This window comes from Carassius carassius, chromosome 1 (genome assembly GCF_963082965.1).
Source record: "Carassius carassius chromosome 1, fCarCar2.1, whole genome shotgun sequence".
NCBI classification, from domain to species: Eukaryota; Metazoa; Chordata; class Actinopteri; order Cypriniformes; family Cyprinidae; genus Carassius; species Carassius carassius.
In genome coordinates, this window is record NC_081755.1 from 5,440,678 (window position 1) to 5,467,539 (window position 26,862).

Here is a 26,862-nt window from a genome sequence, read left to right on the forward strand (position 1 = left end):
TGTTGCCCCCGTGCCAACTTTTTTGATACCTGTAGCAGGCATTAAATTTTAAATGAGCTAATTAAGTGGATAAAAGTGTAAAATTTCTCAGTTTAAACATTTTCTACGTTATCTATGTTCTATTGTGAATAAAATATTGGCTCATGTGATTTGAAATTCCTTTAGTTTTCATTTTATTAAAATTTAAAAAACGTCCCAACTTTTCCGGAATTCAGGTTGTATATATATATATATATACTACAGCTGTTGAGATTAACGAATCGTGGATTTGTTGATTATATAATTATTTTTTCAATCTTTTCCCATCACATGAAAGGCTGCAGTGATGAGTATTGAATAGACAGAGTCTGTTTATCGCGTGAATGCAGTCATCTCGTCATTATTGCAACACGTTTTCTCTCACAAAATGCTTTCACCACAACTAACAGCAAACACATGAATACAGTACGAGCTCCGTTGTGCAGCATAACAGCGTCATTCATTGTAACGGGCAAGTGAGCAGATATACTCGCGATGTGTGAGAGCTCCGAAAAAAAGGGAGCGTTCTTTGATCGCTCTCTGTAGTTAAATCACAATTTAAATAACAGATTTGTTTCATGCTACTAAGAGAAACAATGTGAAGTTGATCGTTTAGTCACTGGCTTGATTCACTGATGCATAAACAGTATTAAACCATTAAGAAAGAAAGTCTGTGTGAACTTGAATGATTAACTACACATCAGAAATCACTGATCACAGATCAGGCATTAATGAACAGGGTTACTCACTGTTTGTGCCGGTGCTGTCGAATCCATATCATAAAAGTCTGTTTGTAACGCCTGTGCTGACATTGCGACTGAATTATATGTAAATATTTGGGCGGGCAAAGCAGAGAAAGGGAAGGTAACAATTCTCTTTACAACGTCACAAAGAGATCTCAGATCAGCCCGTTTGAGCTTCCGTTTTCTCAAAGGCAGAGAAAGATAGCAAAATCTCGATTTACACCGATTAAAATTTTTAGAAACTTGGGGACCACATACATGCTAGGGGAAGTCATATTAATGTTAAAAAACCTCAGAAAGTGAAATTTTCATGTCATAGGCCCTTTGAGACAAATGTGCAGTTTGCAGTCTTCATATATCAATTAACAACATATAACATCTCGTCTAATACAGTACCTATAGTACATCCTTGCATATAATGTATTTTTCACTATTACATGTCCAATATCCTGTTCAAACATCCCAACATTACCCAATGTACATTTTACATGAGAAATGTAGACAAAGATACAACAACAGTGTAATATGCACATTTTAATATTAAATTGCCTTAGAAAAAAACACTACAAACTAAAAATAAACACTTACAAATGATTATACTGTACTGGCTACACTCATAAAGAATACAATGTATGGACGTATGTGAAATATAACAAAACATAAGAGCAATTCTTTTACACAAAGACCAGTAGACCAATATGCCACATACACTGAATACTACAAAAGAAATTCCATGACATCTCAAAAAGGCTATACTTCTATATTTAGTGTTTTAACGCACTTTCAGCATAAGCTCCTATAAGAGCTTACCAACACAAGTCACAAATCGGTGCTTGTTCTTCATGTGGCACATTAATTTTGAGACACTGAACATGAAACCACCTATTACATGATTCACATTGGATCTGGAAGGGAAATATGACATACTGTTAGATATATTCAGAAACTGGTAATAGTACTATTAAAAACACTTGTTTAAGCTTTGCCCAACTACTCAGTTGGCAGAAATGGCATAGTCAATACCCAGATTACTTGCTCCTCTGTTTGGCCATTGTCGAATTTCCCACACACAGAGCAGTACTCGTCTCTAGAAACTGCAATTAGTAGAATGTAGATAGGAGTACAAGGAATCTTTCTGTGTGTGACTGATTTAAACTGTTTGTTAAAAGTGATTTATACCTGATGCCAGCAAAATGTCTTTGGCCAGATTTTCCCTGTAGTGGCACATCATGGCCTTGCTGGGTGTTATATTAATATTCTCAGGAATATTGGGGAATTCTTCCACCACCTGTTTGCCCATCTAAAAGGACAGTTGTGTAAAGGAACAGACACTGTGTCATATGGGCAAAGGTCAGGACAGTGTTTATGTCCCCCCCCCCTCCCCCCCTCCCCTCCATTTACCAGCATCACAAAAACACCACAGCTGAAACTGTCCGCTTGAAATGAATGGCTGATTTTGTCAGGTGTCCAGGTCTTCTGCACCCAGTCTTTCTTTTCGTCCCGTTCTCTTCTCATTTCAAAAAAAGCTCTGGTTTAGGAAAAAAGCAGTGCATGTTGGTCTTAATCAACATCAACTATGGTAATTTAACATTATTAGTGTTTTAGAGGTGAACATGCTAGTTACTAAATACACAAATTAAGTGTCATACTGGAATTTTGAGAATGTCTCTACGGCTTGTTTCTTTTCATCTGTATCCTTTAGAGAGTCGAGGATGAAAATGGTGTTCCTCGGAGCATGCAGGTACTAATTTGGAGTAAAAGAAACATGAAAATGAGTACTACCAAGTCAATTCTAACAAAGTTTCCTGAAACCACCAACCGTTTCTATATGGCCATGTCCATGTTTACAGTATATTTAATAGTGTAACATTTCTGTTTGTACTTACCACCAACCTCCAGTGGTTCTCATTGACAAGTACGAAAGTGATGAGTCCATCGTATTGCTCAAAGTTGACCTATTTATCAAAAATGTACATAATCATGTCTGCGTACTGTACATATAAAAAGTAAGCGTTCCACAAATTGCCTCTCACTTTTCGCAATCTTTGCCGTGCCATCTGCTCCTTTGTGCCATTTAAAATGACATGTGTGGTGTAATAGTTCAGCTGGTAGAGATTTGCTCCCGTCCTGTGAAGTACAGCTCTTAAATAGCACTCAATAATCTAAAAAAAGGATACAGGATTTCAGTTGGAATCAAATTACTTGCATTACTACATATGGGGACAGTATGTTGGTATCATGTTCTGAAATATGAATGTAATTCTACAATAATGCATTTTGCTTTCTGTGTACATATGTTTACCTCTCCATTTAACCAGTCATGCGGCCTCATTGATAGGAATTCCCTGTGGTGTAACGTTATCTCCTGATTCTGCCTAGGAGACTTCACAATGGCTATAACCAGCTCTGTAGCTGGCTTCTTCCATAGTATGTCGAACTATAAAAACATGAAGTACATTCAGTAAATAGCAGCATACCTTAATATATGCATGAAATATTTTTCTTGTTTTGTACTAAGAACCTCATTACCTCTTCTTCTACACGGAGTACCTTTGCAGAAATCTGACTTGTGTGCAAACTGGCCTTTTTCTTGCTCTGTGTCACATTAAGCCTTCTTTTTTGGGGAGCAGGTATTTTTGGAGGAACAGAATAGTATTTAGATTTAGTGTGTGGGAAACGTTCTTCCTTCTTCTTCATCCAAGTTTCTTGAGACTGATCAAGGTTCACAGTTGACTCAGGTGAAGCAGGTTGGAGAACTGGCTTTTCAGGATGGTTGTTCTTCATCCAAGTTTCTTGAGACTGATCAAGGTTCACAGTTGACTCAGGTGAAGCAGGTTGGAGAACTGGCTTTTCAGGATGGTTGTTCTTCATCCAAGTTTCTTGAGACTGATCAAGGTTCACAGTTGACTCAGGTGAAGCAGGTTGGAGAACTGGCTTTTCAGGATGGTTGTTCTTCATCCAGGTTTCTTGAGACTGATCAAGATTCACAGGTGGCTCAGTTTGGAGCATCAGCTTTAGAGGTAGGTTTTGCTGAATGATATTCTCTGTATATCTTGCTTGCAGAGATTGATGTATTTTTCGTATGAAGGTTCCTGGTTTGACTTGTTTTTCTTTCTGCATTATGGGATGTTTGACAATTCCAAACTACCTTTCGACGTGACAATTTGTATCTCTTGTTTTTGATTCTTTCTTTGCCGTCCCCAAGTCCTGTTCATGACATTTATACCTACTGAGGTCTCCCAACAGCAATCCACTCCAAAGAGGAAAAATGGCCAGATAGGTATCAAAGAGGAGAGTGATGACGCCTGCACTGTTAATTATCTCACTGTAAATTTACAATAAATTGCAGGTTAATAATTGCATGACTTTCACAGCAAGTTACCGTATCATTTTTACAGTAAATAATTGTGAAATGACAGCTGTTTACTGTGACTTCACAATAACTATGCCGTCATATTACTGTGTTTTAGCAGTAAGCTGCTGTATAATTACAGTATTTTACTGTGCAATTACAGTTAGTCTATCATATTACTGTAATTTAACAGTAAGCTGCTGTAGAATTACTGTATTTAACCATGTCTATACTGTGAGTTAGCATAAATGATGGACCAAACAAAACTGATAAAAACAATGGTTTAACTTTTATTTTTTTAGAAGAAAAATACATTTTAATAACAGGAATGTGAATGTGTTTACTGTTTTTACCATTATGTGATAATGGTACTTGAAAAATACAATTTAATAACAGGAATAAACACTGGGTAACAGGAATGTGTGTCTATGTGTGTGCACTGTGCATGTGTTTACTATGAGATAATGGTACTTCACAACGTAGGAGATGAAAAGAGAAAGAAGGAGAGAGAGAAGAGAGAGTGAGAGAGGGAAGAAAAGACAAAAAGGTGGGAAAATAGAGGGTTGCAGGTGTCTCACTCCTTCCCTTGCAGCAGGCACCTGCATAGTATGGGTTCTGTCCACTATCTACAAAAGATAAGAAAGACAAAAAGTTTAAAGTTACTTTGTGGTGCAAGTACCTGCAAGTATGGTACTCGCATTGTAAAACTAATCCTAAAATGTGTACAATTTAAGAAATTACAATTGTAAAACTCATGATAAATCAGATAAATCATGTGAATAGTACTATATCAATTAATATTAAATCAACAAACCAGAGGACTCTGAAAGTAACATGATTGAGGTTAAGCAAAAATTACATGACATGCGTACATAGTAATGCAACTCAGTAAGCCAGTAATGTGATGTAAATTTACACTTAAAACTATTGTAAAGTTTTTATTCTAACATATCAATAACCTATAACATTGAAAAGGCATGTTTAATTCAAATAAACGTAAGAACAATGAATTTTACACATTTTGCAGCCTGTCTAAACTCGTAGAACAGATTAAAGGGATAGTTTACCCAAAAACCCACCCTCATTCCAAACACGTTAGCCCTTCGTTCATCTTTGGAACACAAATTAAGACATTTTCTGACTCCTCCATGGACAGCAATTTTATTACCAGTTTCAAGGCCCGGAAAGGTAGTGAAGATTGTTAAAATAGTCCATGTGACTACAGTGATTCAACCTTAATGTTATGAAGCGATGCAAAAATACTTAATAGTGCGGAACGCACAAAAAGTATTCTCGCCGCATCATAGCAATAAGGTTGAACCACTGTAGTCACGTGGACTATTGTAACAATGTTTTTACTACCTTTCTGGGGCTTGAAAGCGGTTATAACATTGCAGTCTATAAGCGGGATCAGAAAGCTCTCGGACTTCTTAAAATTATCTTAATTTGTGTTGAACAAAATTGTTTGGAACATAATGAGGGAGTGTAATTTACATTTTTGAGTGAACTAACCCTTTAATAGCTTAAGTAAACATCTTACTGCATAACTAATTCTAGCTTAAAACAAAGACAGTGTTTCGTTAGTCTGTTCTGAAGTTGGAACACAACTTACATTAGACTGACATCCATTCAAAGTCAATGAGCTTCCTGATCAGTGTACAGACTTGCTGGTTTATGTGTCCTCTCTGCCTCTTTGATTTTGTACCTGTCTCTGGGTTGATGCCCAAGAAGCACATATAAATAAAAAGACAGAGAAGAAAGATGTTAGTTTAATTCAAGTGGGATTAAAAAGGTTTCAGTTCCCAGTCATCACCTTCAGTGGGTCACTGCTGTTGCAGTACTGAGCAAAACTAAAGTTAGCTCAGTTTTAACAAGGTGACATTACTTGGATTCAATTAAACAGCAACCATTTAAATAACTTAACAGCAACTGAAAAACATTTACATCACAAACACACAGTCAAGAATAGTCCTGCAACAAAGTAAGTTAGATGTGTGTGATCTACCCAGGCAATGCATTTGCACACAACAATTTACATCATTTACACGTACTGTTTGCAGAGGATGGAGGAAGAGCTTGTTGCCAGTCCATCTCCATGTGGCTGTTTCTGCTTGCACTCTTCCTCCTAGAATTATTACCCATTCACAGACAAAATGGCTCCTAATATCTCCAGATGTCGACCTGTTTTAATTTAGAATAGCACAGCTAACGAAGCTCCACTAATTCAGTGATAAACACATTTATTTTCCTATATCTTTTTTATAATAAAATGCACTTTATTTTTTCTGTTGACGAGACAGACAACGGCTGCTCCGTTTCACACACACAGCAGAAAAATATGGACGACGCCCAGCTAGCTAACATTACTAATTTGAGATTAATTTATTCCACCTTTGCACATATCCACAACACTATAATATATCTAGTTGATAATAACTGTCATAATACACACATTAAGGCCACAGCTTACCTTATAACTTTATTTCCCGGTGGTAGAAAAATGCCTTTGGGAAAAGAGAGAGCGCTGTTAGAGTAACGAACGTTAACTAAGAAAAGCATTAAGCAAAGCTAAAGTTCAATTTTGACGGTGTAGTTAACGTGAAGCCTCACAGTTAATAACTTAATACGGTACTACTAGCTATACACTTATTAACACAACCAACGTCTGATCATTCAACTTCGCGCGCTCAAACCTAGACGCGAGTCTGCTCCAGCATGAAACAGAACTTAACTAACGCTAATTTGGTTCATACTTTTAAATAACATGAAATTTCATATTAAAAACAGTCATCAAATTGACAAAGTTTGAAATTAAACACTTACCGCACTGAATCCGTCGAGTGAGACCATGGAGAAGATCAGGCCAGGGAGCTCCGGGGAGCTCAGATGACGCAGTTGCAGCGCGAAAATGACGGAATTCACAGTAGTTTCTTGTAAAAGCCCCGCGTCTGCATTATTTTCACAGTAAAAGTCTAAATACGGTATTATATTGTGAAATATCACAGTTAAAGCCTGTGAAGTGGTAATAATGTAATTACCTGTGAAATATTACAGTTATATATTGTGAAATCCTGGAAATATTTTACAGTGTGGACAAAAGTACGGGTCGTTCTCTTTTACCATCCATGTCTCATCACCTGCCACTTGTTCCTTGCTGAAAATAAGCAAAGAATGGTGATCTGCCAATGATGGTGGTTGCATGTGTTCTGTCTTCATTTTCATACATTTCCCAGCCTTTAGATTGGGTAGTTTCTTCCAATGTTTCGTCTTTGGATCTGGAGATTACACTCTCCAAAACACACAGACTTTCTCTTACAAGCTGTGTGTTTTGTGGCGTTGTGAGCAGGGCAAATAATGCACGGAACACAATTCTGGATTCAGTCATGTTGCTGGCATTTTGGAGTCTTGCAAAGGCAAATGTTGCAAAGTTTCTCAGTCCTTTATCATCCGTTTGCCTACAGATTGCCTGTCTGACAGCCTTCAAAATGTGTGCAGAGCAAATGTGGAGGACAGTATATGACTTAATTTCCATCCATGATTTTTGCCCCATGCACAACTCATATGCTCTGTCGAGGTAAGAGCTGATGTGCTCTTTGTTGAAAGCAAGTAGCACACTTTATAATCAGTCTCGACCTGGTGGAGCCAAAATGTGATTGGTGGTACTGAATGATCGTTGGACAGCATTTCACAAACGGGAAGAGGTGGTGCCTCTCGATTATTTCCTGGAAGAACGACAGCATAGTACAACACACGTTTTGGCTGTTCTGAAATTTTTGAGACAACTCCACCAGTGGCATCAAGATAGAGGGCCACAGGGGACCTACTTCGCAAATGATGCACAAGAATGCTGAGGCCACACTCTGTGTACAAATGAACAATGAAGGGATTCATACTGTAAAGCTGTATGTAGCCTGGTATTCTGAAGTACTTTGGGCCACATTCCTTGATTAGTGTCTGCAGTAAGTATATTTCCAAGAAGATGTCAGAGTGAATGGATTCCTTTTTTCTAATTTCTGAGCTGATTACTTTCAACACTTCTTTACTGGCACATTCACTCATGTTTCCAGCAAGGAGTTGCTCTTTTGGTGTTGATTGAAGTGTGCTGTAAAAATGCTGGCTGGGTCTATGTGTTAGGGACTTTCCTCTTTTTAGGTTGGTAGCTGGTCTAGCCTTTTTTTTTAAAGTTTGTGGTGTATATCTCCAGCTTGTCGGACTAGGAATTTCACATCTTGGTCCAATGCAGTAGGATTATTTTGCATTGTGAAAGACTATTTTGCTGGGCAAGAGGGGAATGTGCAGACTGCTTTCAATGTTAAATATGGTGATTTTTTTTCCTGCTCCATGAAGGCTTGACATGTTGATATTTAAAGGCAAGAGGGCAAAATGGATTTGTCTCTTTAAAGCTGTTGTACACATGGTCAGTCCAAGGTTCTCTTAATTTGCATTCTCCTTTTTGTGGCCTGATCCTATCCCACATTAGTTTTGTCATGGAGATAAAGAAAGGGTTCTTCACTTCTGGACAATTCCTCAAAACATCCAAACCAGTCTCTCCCTCCTGTATCTTCGTAGTCTTAGGTGTAGTGTCTGAGTTGGTGTGTGGATCTTCGTATATAGGCTGAGAGTGGAAGTCTGACTGTTTTTCAACAATCTTAGTCTCATACTGGGTGTCCAGATCTGCCTCTTCTGTAACTGCATTACATGAAATCAATTGATTATTTTCTCACTCATTTATAGTCACCCTCACACAGAACAAAAACCTTTCTCTGCTGAAATAAATTAATCATTGCATTCAATAAATGTCTTTATGGTAAGTGGTTGCAATCAATTTATTTTAACTACATTTAAATAAACAAGGTTTGCTGAAAGTTTAAAGTGTAACTAAACCCCTGCTCAGAGCTTGACTCCACCCAGTGACAATATTTGAAAAATGCTGAAAAGTGGGCAGATCACAGCGGAGATAGAGGGGACGAACCTAGGGCGGGGCTGAGCGAGTGCGGCGTGATCCTGAGACTCGCAGTGACGGATTGATTGACAGCTGCTGTCAGAGTCGCTAAAATGGAGAGTGACTGTAATGACGCAAGTAGCTTTGCAACAGAGAGTTCATCTGAAGTAGAGGACTTTTCTCCCCCACTTTCACCTGAAGTGGAGGGTGTCGAGGTGTCTGTTCATATTAATTCCAGCCGCTGGCTCAAACTGCTGTCTTAACTCCCTCACCGCGTCGCTTTTCAGCGCGAGCTGTGTGGAGAAGCCCATTTCCACCTCCATTGCGTTGGAGAAGCAATCCCGTGTAAAACGCAGTTTGCACACTCCAGCTCTAGGCGGGAACTCACAGTCTTCCAGGCCAAGTGCATGCAACCACTGGCGCTTAATTTTAAAGTCTGCTGGTAAACTATGCAGTCCAGCAGTGCTGTCGCAACCAGCAACACACCTCCGTACCATCCTGACCACTGTACTAAATACAGATAAATCTACGTTAACTTGAAGATCTAAATAACTATATAATTGCTATGCTAAATAGATGCTATATTAGTCTATCCTGGTCATTACCAATACTTGCAATTCCAGCTCCTGAATCACTACAGTGATTTTGATGGTTTTTTACTGCCAAGGGCGTGGTAGCTCGTACCAAGGGGCGTGGTGAGCTGGAAACTGCTTACGTCACCTGCCACCGCAACATCCAATAGGAAAAATCAACTGCAGTAGCCACCGTTCAACCTGAAGAGGGCAGCACTCTCACGTTTTTACACCATATATTGTAGAATTAAAACACTTTATACTCAAATGTCAAAAAAGTTACTCGAATCAATGAACAGCACTAATAAAGCCCCATTCTTATAGATCATTAACTAAAAAAAGTTGGTTTAGGGTTTAGTTACTCTTTAAATAATTGTTGATCTGACTGGACATTAATTCTACAAAGTAATTCAGTCAAGAGCAGTGAGTGATGGTCTTTCATTTTATTAAGATTAACAGTACTGCAGCTAGTAGCTAAATTAGGCGCGGTCACTTTACGAGACAATGAATGCATCCAATATAATACAGAACCTCCTTTTTTCCCCCCAAACGGTTTACTTTCACTTAAGACTTAACCGACAGTTTTTTCTAACCTACTTTCCAAGACGGGTATTTTGACATATGTTGTATGTATTTGTCGGTACAAGAGCAAAATGAGGCACATTCGGCGTTCAAGTGTTCTGAGACGCTCAAAATAAATCTCTGCGTGAGCCCTGAACACCAGAACACCGTGGGGCTGAATCGGGCTCTTTTACATCCTTTTCCTTTTTTTTTAAAACTGCAATTTGTATTTGTTCGTTCAGGTGCAGGAGGAAGTTCGAGGAGAGCTTCGCAAAGGAGAGCTTGGCTCAATGTTGCTGACTACAGTATTTTTTTCCATATATATATATATATATATATTATTTATTTATTTATTTTTCATTATACTATTATTATAGCTTTTTATTTTTATAATCGGTTAGATTAATTCCCCCCTTCATTTCGATCTCTTTACTTTAAGTTCATAATCATTTCATTAAGAAGAGTGCACTGTAAACGCTGGATATGCAGCTTTGATTATGCTGAATGGAATGTTGGCTGGAATGCATTGTAAATATATTTTTCTGTCATCTGGGTTAATGAATAGGCGCTAAAGATCCTACAGTGTTTCGTTGAGGATTAAATCATTAATGGAGTTTCAGTTGTGAAGGAAAACACAACATCACACATGGGCATACATGTAATCAAAACAAACCTTTTGCGGCATAATTGTCAGATACATGATAAATGAGGTTGTTGTGGTGTCATTAACTAATGCTAATACGTGAATGATTAATTCCTTAACGAAAATCATTGTATTTATTAATATGATTTATTAATTAGCCACAATTTCAATAAATATATGTTACATTTAAACATTCCAGGAAATACTACAGTCCGCCTAATAAAAGCTTTATTGGGGAAAATGAATATAAACGATTAAAAAATTATAAGAAATAATAATAGGATATTTGTAATAATAAGAATAATATACAACATTAGCCTACGGGGAAAAGACGATCAGTTGATGTCCTTACAAGACTGTAGGATGGATAAGAATTTTTTATTGTAGGCCTATTTTATATTATGGCCATTATAACATTCATTCATGATATATTTCTATGCTTAATATCGAAATCCATTTCTCGTGGCCACGACTCCTTATGGAACGACATCATTTTCTCGTGGCGACTGGTGTAATGTAAACAAACCTGCAACCCGGAATTAACCGAGATGGAATCGTTATGATTGTATTTTCATTTGAGAAGGTATTATATTACTCCTTATAGACATTATTATATTTATAAATTATTATATTAACCGTAGTCCTTGGCAGTAGGACTGTATTACGTGCGATAGTCAGAATTGAAATGTATCATTAATACATCTTACATAAAGTGCATAATAGAACGCCTAAGATAATAATAATTATCTTAATTCATCATAATTTTCTGTCCTACAGTCTTGTAAGTCCATTAACTGATCGCCCCGTAATATTTGTACATTAATAATAGCTACTTTTGGGTAGTATTGATGGTTATATTTTGACATTCGTTTATATTAATTTACAACCTTCATTTCGATCTCTTTACCTAACGTTCAGAATAGTTTTGTTAATAATAGCCTACTGTTAATGCTGGACATGCCAATAGGCTTTGATTATGCTGACAGGATTTGTCGCTGTACTTATTGTGTTCATATTCTATTGTAAAACACTTTTGCTGCTATTGAGGTGGAACAGGGGTAAGGTTAGGGAGAGGGTTGGAGGTATGGGTAAGTTTAAGGGTGGGTTAAGCTGTAAAGTATGGGTCAACAGTGTAATTATAAATGTAATTACAGAAATTAAATACAGATGTAATTACATGTAGTTTTTTTTTTTTAAATATAAGTGCAATGTAAAAACATGTATGTACACAATAAGTACATTGTACTAAATTATTAATTAAAATGTAAGTACATAGTAGTTAAGGCCACTTAATATAAAGTGGGTCCCTGGAATGCATTTTACTTCTAACATATATAGAATGGTATTTCGCCTATTGAATAGACAATTACAGTACACAACTATACATACTATCGTGTTACGTTGAGGATTTATTCATTCACGTCGTTTCATTTGTAAATGAAACCACAACACGCTAATTGTTCTTCACACACGGGCATAAATGCAATAAAACATTAGAACTATCAGGCGTGTATTTACAAAATAGGCTAGCATAATTAGACCAAACGTCAACTAGGTACAGGCATTCACAAACTGCAAGGGGGATAATAAACATATATAACATATAATATAAATATATAGGCCTAATAAGTTAGTGTAATTTTAGTAATAATACTAATGAACACATAGTGAAATTAATGTTTGATGGAATAACAAATGTTGCATCCATCTCTGATAATCCAAGGTTGCTATGGTCACACAGGTTTGGTTATGCATAAAACTCCTGGGCATGAGAACAATATGTCGTTCCCTAATCATAACATGTGGTGGCCACACATAAGGATGTTGTTACCTCCACAAAATGATGTAGTGGCCATTATATCACAATCCCATGAGTTATGATTATGTTTCGACTAAATAATGTGTCGTGGGGACAACATTTTATCAAGTTCCCAGGAGTTATTATGTCGTGGCCACAACACAACTTAATTTGAGCTCCCAGACACCATACATCACAGTATTGGTAATACTCGTATTTGTTCTACTCTGGAAGCTTCTTAGTGTTCTGACAAAACACCTTCTCTACTTCCCCTAGCCTACACAATTGACTATCAGTTCTGCACAAATACTTTTAAGGACTATAGGCATACTTGGCTACAAATCAGTTTACCAGTTTTAAGTTTGAGGGTGTGCAACACAATATTTACAGTACTAGAACAGTATAAAGTTAACTGATCTTAAGTAATGTAAACACTAAGGAAAAGTGATCATGTTGAAAAAGGTTTTGACAAACGTGTCTTTGTTATGAAAACTGTTTGAGTGTTTTGGATACTTGGCACAAATTAATATTGTATAGTGTGTTAGCAATTGAGAAAACCTGTAAAGTATTAAGGCCACCTAAATAATCTTTATAATTTTTACATGATTATTTACACATTAGTATATTGTTTTTTTTTTATATTGTGTTATAATTATGTGTTATAATTGTGTTATTTTACCTTGAACTTCTGACTCTTCTTTCACTTCTTCTCTGTTATTTTCATGGCATCCCCATCCCACATCTTCTGCAGCCAGACGTACTCTGTCCTGTATGCCTTCTCGGTTTGTTCTCCAATTCTCCCATATCCACGTGCGTTTTTTTGGTCTGTCATCGTTAAATAAATCAATGTCAAGCTGGGACCATATCTCAGAGGAATGTGCAGTGTTTCTATTCAAAATATCAGCTTCCTGCAGCTGCTTGACTATAACATCTGTCCCTCCAACCTTTCCCCATAGATCTGATCTTCTTACTTTGTGTCCTTTTTTAAATCTACCCGTAGCAATGTGTAAGGTCTAACTATGGCGAGCTGGTGTGATTGTGGCGATCGACTGTCCTGCAAAGTTTGGCTCCGACCCTAATCAAACACACCTGCCTTTTTAATTTTTCAGTGGGCCTGAAGACCTTAATTAGTTGCTTCAGGTGTGTTTGATTAGGATTGGAGCTAAACTTTGCAGGACAGGGTTGGGCACCCCTGTACTAAACTGTCCGTATTCAGAGAATGTAGCATTGTGAATGACCATTCCACATCTCACCAGGACATTGATCTTCCAAAACATTTTCATGAGATGTGTTACTCACTGTGAAAAAGTATGTGTTATCGTAAGGGAGTTATGTTTGTGTTTGGACCTGGCCAAGTGTTTTCTGCAGGTGTGTGTGTGTGTGTGTGTGTGTGTGTGTGTCTGTGTCTGTGTGTGTGGAGGGCTGTGCATAGTCAAAAAAAAAATTATAAATATAGAATGAACATAAATAACGACTAATAACGACTTATTTATAATTTATAATACCAACATTATTACACCTCCTCTTTCTTCCAACTAAAGCACATTTCATTCATAATATTATAAATACAGGCCTATAGTGGATATTATATCAGTGTGGTGTCGTTTTTAGATGTATTTTTGAATTGCCTGAAAATATAGAATGAACAACACTGTTTTCTGTTGATTGGAAATTCTTAATTATTGCCCTGATGGTGGAAATGGGAATTTCCACTGCTCTAGCTATTTTCTTAAAGCCCCTTCACTAATTTGTGAGGCTCAATTTCCTTTTGCAGCACATCAGAAATATATTCCTTGGCTTTTCGCATTGTGATGGATGATTAAGGGCATTTGAGCTTTGTGCGTGATACATGTGTGTGATAAATGGAGGTAGTGATTTCATTGGTTTCACATGTTTGAAGTTCGTTGTGTATGTATTTATTTTATGTTTGTGAATACAGGTAATATGGATAAATACAAATTAGAGAAGACTACAAATAGTGTTGAAAGAATAGTTAGCTTTTGTAAGATGTGTGTGATGGTTTGCATGTTGTGTGTTCTGGTAAATATTCCATAAACTTGTAAAGTATTATGTGCTTAAACGGGCCAATGACAAATACAGGGCTGAAAGCAAGAAAAGATTTGAGGCCTGAAAAGTTGTTCGGCAGGACATGTGCACAATGAATGGAATTATTTAAAAAGTGCTCTTTGTCTGATATCAGGAATGGTGTCTGAGAACGTTAAGTCCTGCTAATAGCGACATTCCTATGAAGTGTTTTTCCCACAAAAAATGGTGACTTTCACAGAAAAGAACCTCAAAGAAACCATCAGCTTATGGTAACTGTGTGAATATGAAGGTTCCCATGGCTCTTATCTGAGGCCTGTGGTAACTTTCCATTGGTTTGCATACTTGGTTTGACGAGAGGAGGGACATATATATGTGTCCTGGGAAAGACGGGCACAGACTGAGTGAGAGCCGAAGACACAGCAGCACCAGCAGGACTTGAATAAGCAGAGCAATCGCATTTCTTTCCTCTCCTCCCTGCCTTCCCTGCTTCGCCTGTGTCTCTGTCTTGTCTAGTTTGTGAGACTGTCTCAGCACTTCTCTCCGAAACTGGAATATGGATTTGATTCATTGGTCTCTCAATGCTATTAAAACACCATCTTCTCGACAAGAAGCTTCCGGGACGTTCGTAGCTGGCTACACGATGTCGTAGCTGGCTCCAAAGCCTCACAGAGCTGCCCCTCATGACTGAAGCTGAGGGCAGAGCAATGACTGACACTATTCACCACAATATGGATAACATCACAAAGAAGCTCACGGATTTGGAAATGAAATTGGAGATTTTGGAGACCAAAATGGACAATGATCAAACATATTGATAGAGCAATATGAGCAGTGCATATAGCAGTGCAGCCAGACCTTTCTCGCTTTCCTACCCCCTCTTCACGACACCTGCTGATTGTTGACTCTGTCTGGGACCTGACCAAGGCTGTCTCGATGGCAACTTGCTGTGACGCTGTATAATCTGCGGACTGAAGCATGTAGAGAGAATCGCAACTATCCAGGCCTACAAATACACAAACTCTTATACATATACAGATATGCATTCACATCATTAATGGAAGAAGTCCAGGTTACCAGATATGAACTGATTTATTTCATTAACACGACAAAGATAATGACGGAAGGCATCAACGAGGAGCTGAGAGGATTGAGACTCAGTGCTTTGCAAAATCACGTAGTTTGGGATCAGTTTGTGAGATAGTCGGAGAAACATGTTGCATATATTCCTGAAAATGATGAAGATAGACATGTCATAGAAGATGGTATCCACAATTTGACCTTACTGTCAAAGACTCTGACAGACAGGGAAACTACTTCAGGGTCAATTGGGTGGGGGTGGCTAAAAGGTATTTTTCCTGATTTGACAACTGAGATGCTGATTGTAACAACAGTCAATCTGATTAGCAGTGAAGAGAGGGTGAAATGGTTAGAAGGCTAAGAGCAAATTTTGTCTGTCCTACAATGAAATTGTTGTAATACTTAAAAATAAGAGTTTTATGTTTAGCTTACGTACATATAAGAGAAATGTATGTCTCAAAAAGTTTTTTGCAATAGCTTTCTTGAGTTATGTAGTGATGTCGTGGAGGATGTGAGGATTCAAATGCAAACGACATGCTTCAAGACAATAACCCCATTTGTATTATTTAGGTTTCTTTTATTATTCATAGAAAATGTATAATAATGTGCATGTAATAGTTTCATTAGTCCATTTGATCATCTAACCATAGAAAATCATCATTATAATCATATATTTACTCAACGTAATCATATATTGTTTTTATACATATTTATATATTTCTCATTATTTCTCCATTATTGTGTAGTCTTAGACTGCGTAGTTTGAATGGCTGTTTGTATTCATTAATAAGACATATGATGGAATGTTTATGGGATGTTGTTGTGAATCAGTTTGGTTTAACAGCATTTGTGAATCAGACAAAGTCTGAGCATTGACACATACACAACCAAGACTACTCAATAAACACTGTTTTGTTTTACATCAATTAGTCTTTTTCTTGGCTAAATAAACATCCATTAATGTTTTTTTGTTTTTTTGGGGGGGGGGGGGGGGGGGGTGTTGTACCACACAACACTAGCTGTCAACAGGGTTTGGATATAACACTAGTTTGCTGAATGGTGTTATATCCACACAATGGATATTTTCTGACAGTTTCTGGCATCCAGGGATGGATCCGTTTTTTTTTCTTACACACATTTTCAGAAATTTCTTTTTTGTTCCAAACTGTACACACACAAAAAGAAAAATGCATCACATCTTTTGCCAAATGAAGCACTGCATTCAAAAGATCTGAAACACTTTTCAAAAGGAAACATATATTCCACAGATTGATACGGGTGTGGATTATTTTCAAGGCTACATCTGCAAAAGCATCTGTGTTTTATGTATACACACATTTTTGGGATATTGACCAAACTGAAGTGTGATATCTTTTGTTTGTGAGTGTATGTGTGTGTCTGTGTGTATACATGTTTTTATATCCTGGTGGGGACTTACATGTTAATTCACACAGACTTGTATGTACTTGTGTCATGTTGGGGACCTCAATTAGGGGTAAGTTCAGGTGTAGGGTGATAGAATATACAGTCTTCCAGTAAAAAACAACAACAACAACAAAACAACAACAACAATATACAATTAGAACTTTTTTGTTAAATACATGCACTGGACAATGTGTGTTCCATTATTTCATGTAGTGTCTCGTAAATTATCTGTAGTCCATGTAGTAGCAACTAATATGTGTATGATTACGAAGCATTGTCTGTAATTGCCTACAGCAGAAATGGTTTTTAGTTTGAAGATTTGGCTTTATGTTTAAGGTTTTAAGAAAGAGTGATGCTTTTAAGAAATGTGCTATAGCAATTCAGAAAACCTGTGTAAAAATAAAGACAATAAAAACAATGTGGTCCTACATATAAATACAGAATACAGAATAAACGCTTCTGTATATAACACAATGGTTAAGAGAGGTTACACAAAAGAAAAGAGAGGTGCAGCACAGAAAGGAGAAGGAATAGAAAGGGTGGAGGAAAAAAAGACAAGGAAAAGTAACCAAATACAGTGACATTTATAATTGTTATATTTATAAAATAAAAATAAAAAATTTAAAATATACTTAAGGCGTTGTCCAAATAAACCTCCTTTATGATGTCCATTTCTTTGTGGAAGACATTTATACAGCATCCAGAAAGAAGTGACAGTTAGAAAGTATACTTTCTATAAACAATTTTAACTAGGTTGAGAATAGGACACACTAATTGAAGTAGATGCTTAAGTTTAAAAGGAAATCTCCAAAGAAGATTATGCTTACACTGTGGAGAAGTGTGAACTGTAGAACATCTGAGAAAAGAAAAGCAAAGACCTACAGAAGGCATTGAATACAGGATTGCATTTAAAAAACATATTGTGTCCGCCTGGCACACATTCTATAATTAAGATCGATTCTATTGTGTTTTTGTGTGTGTATATGTATATATATATATATATATATATACACACACACACACACAAAAACACAATAGAATCGATTATATACAAATTGAACAGGTCAACGCCATCACACCTCCGTCCAGTAGATGGGGGTGGTGCACTTCCTTTGGAAACTGCCAATAAAAACCACCAACGAAGAAGTTGTTCTTTGATGACTTAAGTACCATGGTCAGTATCATTGCAGGCTATTTTAATAAAAAACGCGAATCTTATCATCGCTCAGATAAGCGATGACGTCACGACACTCCATAGAGGTAAGTGTGTTTGTCAGCTTCTTTAAAAAGTCGAGTTCGACATAAAAATGTGTTCTGATTTGTGCTCATCATGGTCGGTAATGACACTTGACCGAAAGTGGCTTCTTCAAGTGCATATTAACAAAGCTATTGAACGCGGAAGTTCGAATGTCTGAATATAAAACCAACTTTACCCAAGTCATTCTGTAGCTGTATTTGCCAATACAGTAAATGGTAGGAAATAAGTCTGAGAAATAAGTCTGAGTCAGTTTCAGCTGGGTCGAAATCGATTATCCAACTGAGGGGAATTATGCTGGTTTGCTCTTTGTCGGGTCCTTCCACACAACTTACAAGAGCAAACCTATATTTTGACATTTTTACCGCCTCCCTGATGCTGGTGTCTGATTAACAGTCCTCTCCTTGCGCCTGAATCACACCTTCCCGTTCAAAGCATTACGCATTCAAGAGCTCAGTCCTCGCGTTAAGCAGTTGGTACTGAGTACTGACAAAAAGAAAATGGACGGAGTCCGATTGAAAAGAAAATATATTCTTCCGGGTTCTGATCAAATATGCAAGCCTCTATGCACGTAAACCTCCAAGATCTAGTGTGGAGGATTGAACATTAAAGGACAAAGTACATTTTTATGAATGAATGAAATTTATGAACATGTTTATAATCTTTCTAATTTACAGTTAAGGGTGAATGTGGTCTCTGCAACTCTGTTCCAATAAAACTGTTGCTTGTGTAATGTAGATTTTTGTCTTCAGTATTTTCTGTGTTATATAGCAAATCCAATGTATGTCCGCATAATGTCTATTCATGGTCTTTTACATTTTAATTTTTGGGGTTGAAAGGGTGTTTTCTTTTTAGCCACAATAAATTAACAGTTCCCCCTAAATGAGTTAAAAGAATTTCTGCAGAAAGTTAGGTGAGCAGGCTGTACTTGGCTTTAATTGGGGCATTCAGAACTCCTCATAATTATTTTCAAATACAAATGTGTGAGTGGATCACAATATGACTAATTTAACTAATTCTACCATGTCAACCTAAATAATGTCTTAATTAAGTATCATTACACTATATTTGTGATCATTAAAACACATATCTCATATTAACCCTTGTGGGGTTTTGGGGACGTTTTCGTCCACTAGGGGATAAAGTTGAGTCTTATTTTGGCCACAACTTTCTCTGTGTTTGAGCTAATGGAATGATTTTTGGTGACAAATCTTATTTTGACCCATATTTTGGGAAAATGCTTTGAAATATTTCAAAAACTCAACGGTACACTGTGGGCAAATTCACTACCCTTTCGGGATGTTTGTGGATGAAAACATCCACTAAATTAAACTGCTGTAAAAATGTATCAAGATAAATATTTTTTTCTATTTCTTTTTGCATAAATCTATTAATAAACCTCAGTCCTGATCAAAACTACCAAATTTTTAAAAAATTCCAAGATTTTAACTTTTTAATTACCAAGTTCATAAATGTCAAATAATTCATCTCATCATTTTGGACTGCAGTTGTATCTGATCAAATGTGCATTATTATTCTTTAGCTTGGATTAAACTAAATTAATTTTAGTTGGTTGGTACAGCAGCTACGCTAATTATGTCTCTACTAAAAACTGTAGAAACTTAATTTTCTGTAACGATTTGTATCATAAAAAGCGCAAAAACAAATAAACTTGAATTTTCTTTTATGAATGAAATTAGCCAAGAAAGAGATTTAACTCAGACTGAGGAGTCGAAAATGATTAATTCCCCATGAGAAATATTAAAAACTAATGCATTACAGAAATTTCATGCTCACGTCAGCAAAATGCTGATGTTTCCTACACTGAGCTTGGTTTTTCAAGCAGCACTTACAATACCTGTCAGCAGTTCCAGCTGTGAGCGATCTTTATCTACATTACATGGCTTAGGCGAATAATGGGCCATAAGAAACTCAATCATTTGGCTACTGTACCAAAAGATACTTCTCATTTACTGCTTTTCATCTATATAACAGATAAGTATGCAAGTTTGGATAACGCACTAGACATTTAAAACCAGATAAAAACATAATTTGTTGAACAACCAATCAGAAAAAAAATTACACTTTCTGCCTGTCAATAATGAAAAAAAATTGTATTGTTTGTCAGTAAATGTTGATATATTGCTACATGCTGTATACTACACAATAGTACACTCTGTCAACACGGATGTGGTGTTGTGGCATACAGCTGCACAAACGTGAGGTTGGAGCAGTTAATGGTGCCAGAGAAAATGTCCAGCAGGTCACGGTCCAGAGTAATTTGGTGTTGGCCTATATTTGTCAGAAAATTTGCGCATTCCGATATGGCAGCAGTGGTGAACATATTTCCTCTGTGGCACACAACTTCTTGAAGTCCATACCGTGACCACATCAAGTCCACCTGTGGGTCCTTGGAAGATGGTGGAGCATTTAGCATTTTCTGTGTACCAGTGCAGTAATGGGCAGTGATGTTTTGTCCTTTTATCCAAATTCAGGAACATGAACATTCTCGGATGGCCTATATAAGGATTTCCAAGACAAAAGATTGGTCTTGCTCCAGAATGTGCATGTGCTTCAACTCATTAAAGTTGGTCTTTATAATGGTTGGACACTGCAGATCTTCTGTTGGCAGAGCTTTGAGTTTGGTGGTAAGTTAATTCTTTTTATTTTCATTGTTTATCATCTGGGAGGCATTGGCCCTTGCCGCAACTTCAGTATGGAAGATCAGGTGTGAGTAGGTGTTAGTGCTGTCATGCAGCTCAAATGATCAGGAACCCTCTGTCCACGAAAGCCAGAATTTAGCCAAATGTTTTTGTGAGGGCCAAGATCCCGGCGGGGGTCATAGTCAGCAAGTGCTTTCTCAGAGCGGGCCAGTGCATTTGAAGCTGTGGCCCCACAACCTTCCCAACAAAAAGGTAGTCTTTACTCGAGTGGTTAGGTCATTCAGTTAAATCACAAGGCCGTCAATGTCATAAGTGTATTACAAATTACGTTTTGCCTGCTACACTGTGGTGGGGAAAAGGAGTATTTTGGCATCTTTGTCTTTCAAGAAGTGTTCTACATCTTTATGGTTGCAGAAAGTATCTAGCAATATCTATCTTTTTTCGTGTTTTGCTTCAGTTAACCTATAGAATGTATCTCCATACAAGAAATCCAACTCTACCTCTATACTCAGTGGTGTCAGTTAGGTCAATGACTCCAGCCTTATTGACCAAAGGTGTCATATGATGCTATTTCAAATTATTCTTTTTCTTTGAAGTTTTACAAGCTCTTTATAAAATTAAGACTCACTGTTGCCGTGCCATGTCGTGGAGACATTGTATTTTGTTGTGAAAGCTAAACTAATTTGTTTGGCCTTCCAAAAGAGGACACAACTAGAAATCAGCGGTTAAAGGGATACTCCACCGTGTTTTCATATTAAACTATGTTTTTCCCTTAACTAAGACGAGTTGATACATACTTCTCTCGTCTCAGTGCGTGCACTCAATCGCTTTGGCGCGCGGTGACACTTTGAAAGCACTTAGCTTAGCCCATTCATTCAATATGGGCCAAGCAGAGAAGCTACCAAACACCTCCACGTTTTCCCTATTTAAATACAGTTACTCGCGTAGTGTAACTCAACCTAGGACGGTAACACAAAACAAAACGTTGCGCTTTTCTAAGCGTGTAAAATGGATAACTATATTGTATGGCGGAATACCATGGCATGTGCTTGTCTTGGCGCAGTAATAACTTCACTCGTGAAAAATCCTCTCACCGGCTCCCGCTCCCTCTAAGTAAATTTTCTAATTGGGTTAAGGATGTTAAAATTTTATATTATAATGTTATTGTTGTTTTACTTTGTCCTTTCATCTCAGTTCACAAACCAAAATTTTACAATTACATTCAGTTTTTTCAGTCCCTTTGTGCCACCTGGCGGTAGTTTTGTGAATGATTTTAACATGTGACTGACTTGCAGTTGCCCCTGGGAGGCACACGGCGGTGGTATTACCCATTCCGGTTGTCCACCTACTGTATATTTGAACTAGGGATGTCCCGATCAGGTTTTTTTGTCCTCGAGTCCGAGTCATTTGATTTTGAGTATCTGCCGATGCCGAGTCCCGATCCGATACTTCTATAATACATAAAAAAAGAATAAAGAAGAGCGTAAAAACAGATCCAGGATGTTCAATAAATTACATTTTGAAATATATTCAAATATAAAACAGCTATTTTAATTAGGCTAGTAAAAATATTTCAAAATCTTACTGTTTTGCTGTACTTTGGATCAAATAAATGCAGGCTTGGTGAATAGAAGGGACTTCTTTAAAAAAAAAAAAAAAAACCTTAACAAGCTTACTGTTCAAAAACTTCTGACTAGTATAGGCAACTTTAATTTTTCTCTAATTTCTAGCTTTTAATTGGCTTAGAAATCTATAAATGCTGGACAATAACAAATAATAATGATTTGTTAATATACTACAAACACTGTTTATCACATAATAATGCAGAATAGTTTCTATACTGTAATAAATACTATGTCAATCAGCACTCATACTTTATTTATCACCTGCTGGAGATGACTTGAAGAACAATTTATTGTCGCGATCGTATATTAATGTCTTCGTGTTTGCATAAGTTTCTGTTTTCCTGTGCGCACCACAGCATAGCTGGACGCTTTTGTCCATATTAGGAGTTTCCTGATATCAGCGCGAGAGCGCGCTCCGGCTTCGAGTATGAATGAAACACACACTGCATGAGAGTTTAGCGCTCTGTGATGTTCATCTCGCTGTATCCTGAGTCCGAATGAAATATCAGGTCATGTGCAAACTATCATGTCTCTTTGAGTTTGAATCTATATTTATTCACACCAGCTCTTGAAAACAAAGTGAGGTCATGCCGCGCGCGTTGCTGTTTCTGTGTGGAGTCAAAAGGGTCTAACTCTGTGCCACTGCATAACAAAAGATGTGTTAAAAATGAATGAGAATATAATATATATATCCGAGTCCTGATCGGGAGGTAACGTCCGATTCCGATCGAGTCTGAAACCACGCGATCGGGCCCGATTTCCGATCACGTGATCGGATCTGGACATCCCTAATTTGAACTGTATCATAGCCTACTGAACTATCCAGGCAGGACATAAAACGTTCAATAATGTCAATATCTGGAAAGGAGAAGTGCAGACATATGGATAAATTTGACATGAGAACTCAATTCGGTCTGGTTTTCTGAACGCAAACAACTAAGCAGCACCTCTCACACAACGCAATGTATTCTAGCTGGCCATGAACTCCTGCATACTCACAAACCGCTAACAAATACAACTGAGAATGTGCTTGAAAGTCTAAAAGCGGAGCTACTAGTTTACCTTTCGGCTTTTAGTTGGAATGAAGTCATCTGCTGAGGTGACTTGGCAGGTCTGGTGGCTTGAGGAGTGGAAGTGGAAGACAGGAGAGGAGATGCATGCATTATAAGTTTTGATTCAAAGAAAAAACAGAAGACTTGGCATCATCTGACACAGAACTAGTCCTTTTAACACACAGTTGTAAAGTCAGTCACCAGGGGAAAGACCACAAACTGTAATTGGCCTAAATTAAGATGGGGCTGCAACCCTACATGGAGAAAAGAAAACACAAAAAATGGTGCTTTTACCTGATGCCTCCATTTCCTGGCCATCCAGGTCACTTAGCCACTGAGAACTGTTTGTTTCGTCATTGACTTCTAGCGTTACATTCTATAAGAAAAAGTATTTTTTTAACACATTATGCCTTATCATATGTCTGGTTTTTTACATTTTAAATTTTTTGGGTTGAAAGGGTGATTTCACAATAAATTGACAGTTTGTCCTCTAAAAGAATTTCTGCAGAAAGTTAGGTGAGCAGGCTGTACTTGGCTTTAATTGGGGCATTCAGGACTCAGAATTATTTTCAAATACAAATGTGTGAGTGGATCACAATATGACTAATTTAACTAATTCTACCATGTCAACCTAAATAATGTCTTAATTAAGTATCATTACACTATATTTGTGATCATTAAAACACATATCTCATATTAACAGATAACAATATGATCCTGCTTACCTTTGAATGTGTTCTTTTGTTGACACACCAAGAAAGGTCAGCTCCTCCATAATTGAAGGTTATCTCTTGGCCTTCAGAAATATATTTAATTGCAAACAAACTTTGTGGATTGTCCTTCACCTCTATTATCAACATTTTCGCATTAGGTTTCTTGTCATCATTTACTAGTCTACCCAGTGAACCATCATCATGTGATGCATCAATGCTGTAAAACAACAACACCGTTATATAACATTGACACATATCATAGACTAAGCAATGACAATGAATTTACTTCAGTGATATATTTTTGGCACATTATTGCAATTCTTTTAACCTTAACTAATGCATTGTGTAGCTATTTATTTCTTAAAAGATCAAGCAAAAGATTAGAAATAAAATTAAAAACACACTACAGATAATAGACTATGTGATGATAAAACAAGTCTTTTGCACTTTTGCACTGCAAACATAATACACATATCTACTCTGACAAATCAGATTTTGAATGGGTTTAAACGGGTTAAATACCAAAACAGATAAAAGATACATACAGAAACAGACCAAAAGCACTTCCTTTATAATCAAAGGATTCTTAAAGTGCTTTGAACAAATTGAATTGCCTCTGATAAGCCATTCATTGCATTTAGGTGATCAGCAAACACGTATGTGGTTGGCTACAATGCTCAATGCTGCAAAAACATTTTGCAAATAGAAACCTTTGACAGTCTTGACAGACTGCAAACAAATACACATAGGACCATTTGAAAGCTCTTAGTATCAAATAGGTACCAAAGTAGCAGTACTATTGACAATAATAACCCACATAGTTCATTAATTAAATTAATTAAATTTGATATTGGCTGTCATATCTACATGCACATCAGGTATATAGTACTTACCAATAATTTTTTCCATTACATTTAAAATAATATGCGTATGGATTTGAGGTTTAATGAAACTTGTTTTTCTTCATGCAGAGCTCTGTGGTACTCGATTATGAAGGATCCCTTCCCAATGAAATATTTTAGCAAAAACACCATTATATAATAAACACCTGTTTAAAAAATACAAATAAAAAAGGTTGATAAAACACTAAGGCTAGCAACCAATTAACCATTGAAGAAATTACTATGAAGGATGGCTTTACAAGGCTTAAAGGGTTAGTTCACCCAGAAATTACAATTAGCCCATTATTTACTTACCCTCAAGCCATCATAGGTGTTTATGACTTATTTTCTTTCAGACAAATGCATTCAGAATTGTATTAAAAATTGTTCTGGCTCCTTCAAGCTTCATCATGCAATGGGTGGGTGTTTCTCTTCATCATTCCAAAACAAGTCCTATAAAGCACATCCATCCATAATAAAAAGTGCCTCACGGCTCCTGGGGGTGAACAAAGCCTCCTGTAACAAATTAATGTGTTTTTTGTAAGAAAAATATCCATAATTAAAACATAATAATTACTTTTTCTAGCTTGTGCTGACAGTTGTACAGCGAGGCAGCAACACCGACCTCATATGTCATCTGCCCAGAGGTGATTCTGTGTACAATTAGCTAGAGAAAGTAAATGTTACGTTTTAAATATAGATTTTTTTCTTACAAAAAAAAGCATCAATTCACTACAAGAGGCCATTATTCTTATTATTCATTATTCTCTGTTCACTTAACAGCTTATATTTAATTTAAACCGAATGTGTTTACCTGAATACATTTACACGCAATAGGTTGCAAAACATAACTCAATTCTGTAGTTGCATGCTGTTTTAGAGGCAGTTTTGTGTGCGCACGCTTTGGGTGTGACCACACAGAAAAACTGTTTATAAGTAAGGGTGCTCCGACTGATCGGCTACCGATCACAATCGGCCGATAATCGCATTGGGATGATTGATCAGCGCTCTCTAAAAAGGCAGATTTAAAAAAAACTATCTCTAGCTGATGATGCTGCTGCGAGAGGTTTGGCACAACATGCAGCAGCACCGTCTCAGTCTGGTGCAGGTGAAATAATCATAATGCTATATTTCTTCATTAAATTATGAAGCAATTTGAAAACCATGTGTGAGAAGTAACTTCACAAACAGCGGGAGTGATTCACAGCGCGTGCTCTCTATTTCTTTTTCAAAATACGCAAATGGCTTCAAATCACCACACATGCCGTCTGTCTATAATCAAGCTGCAAAGGTAACACAGGACTGTCACTTGCACAATCGAGGCAATGACACATCATCACTAAAGTTTATAAATTGCATTACTTTTTAATTATTGCCTGTGTTTAACTATTCAGCGCTCGTGCACTCTCCTGGAGATCGTCCGCTCATGCAAACTCAGACCGTGCATGCCAGGTTCAGAATTACTAAGTTTGCAGTGCATATGCAGTATGTATTTT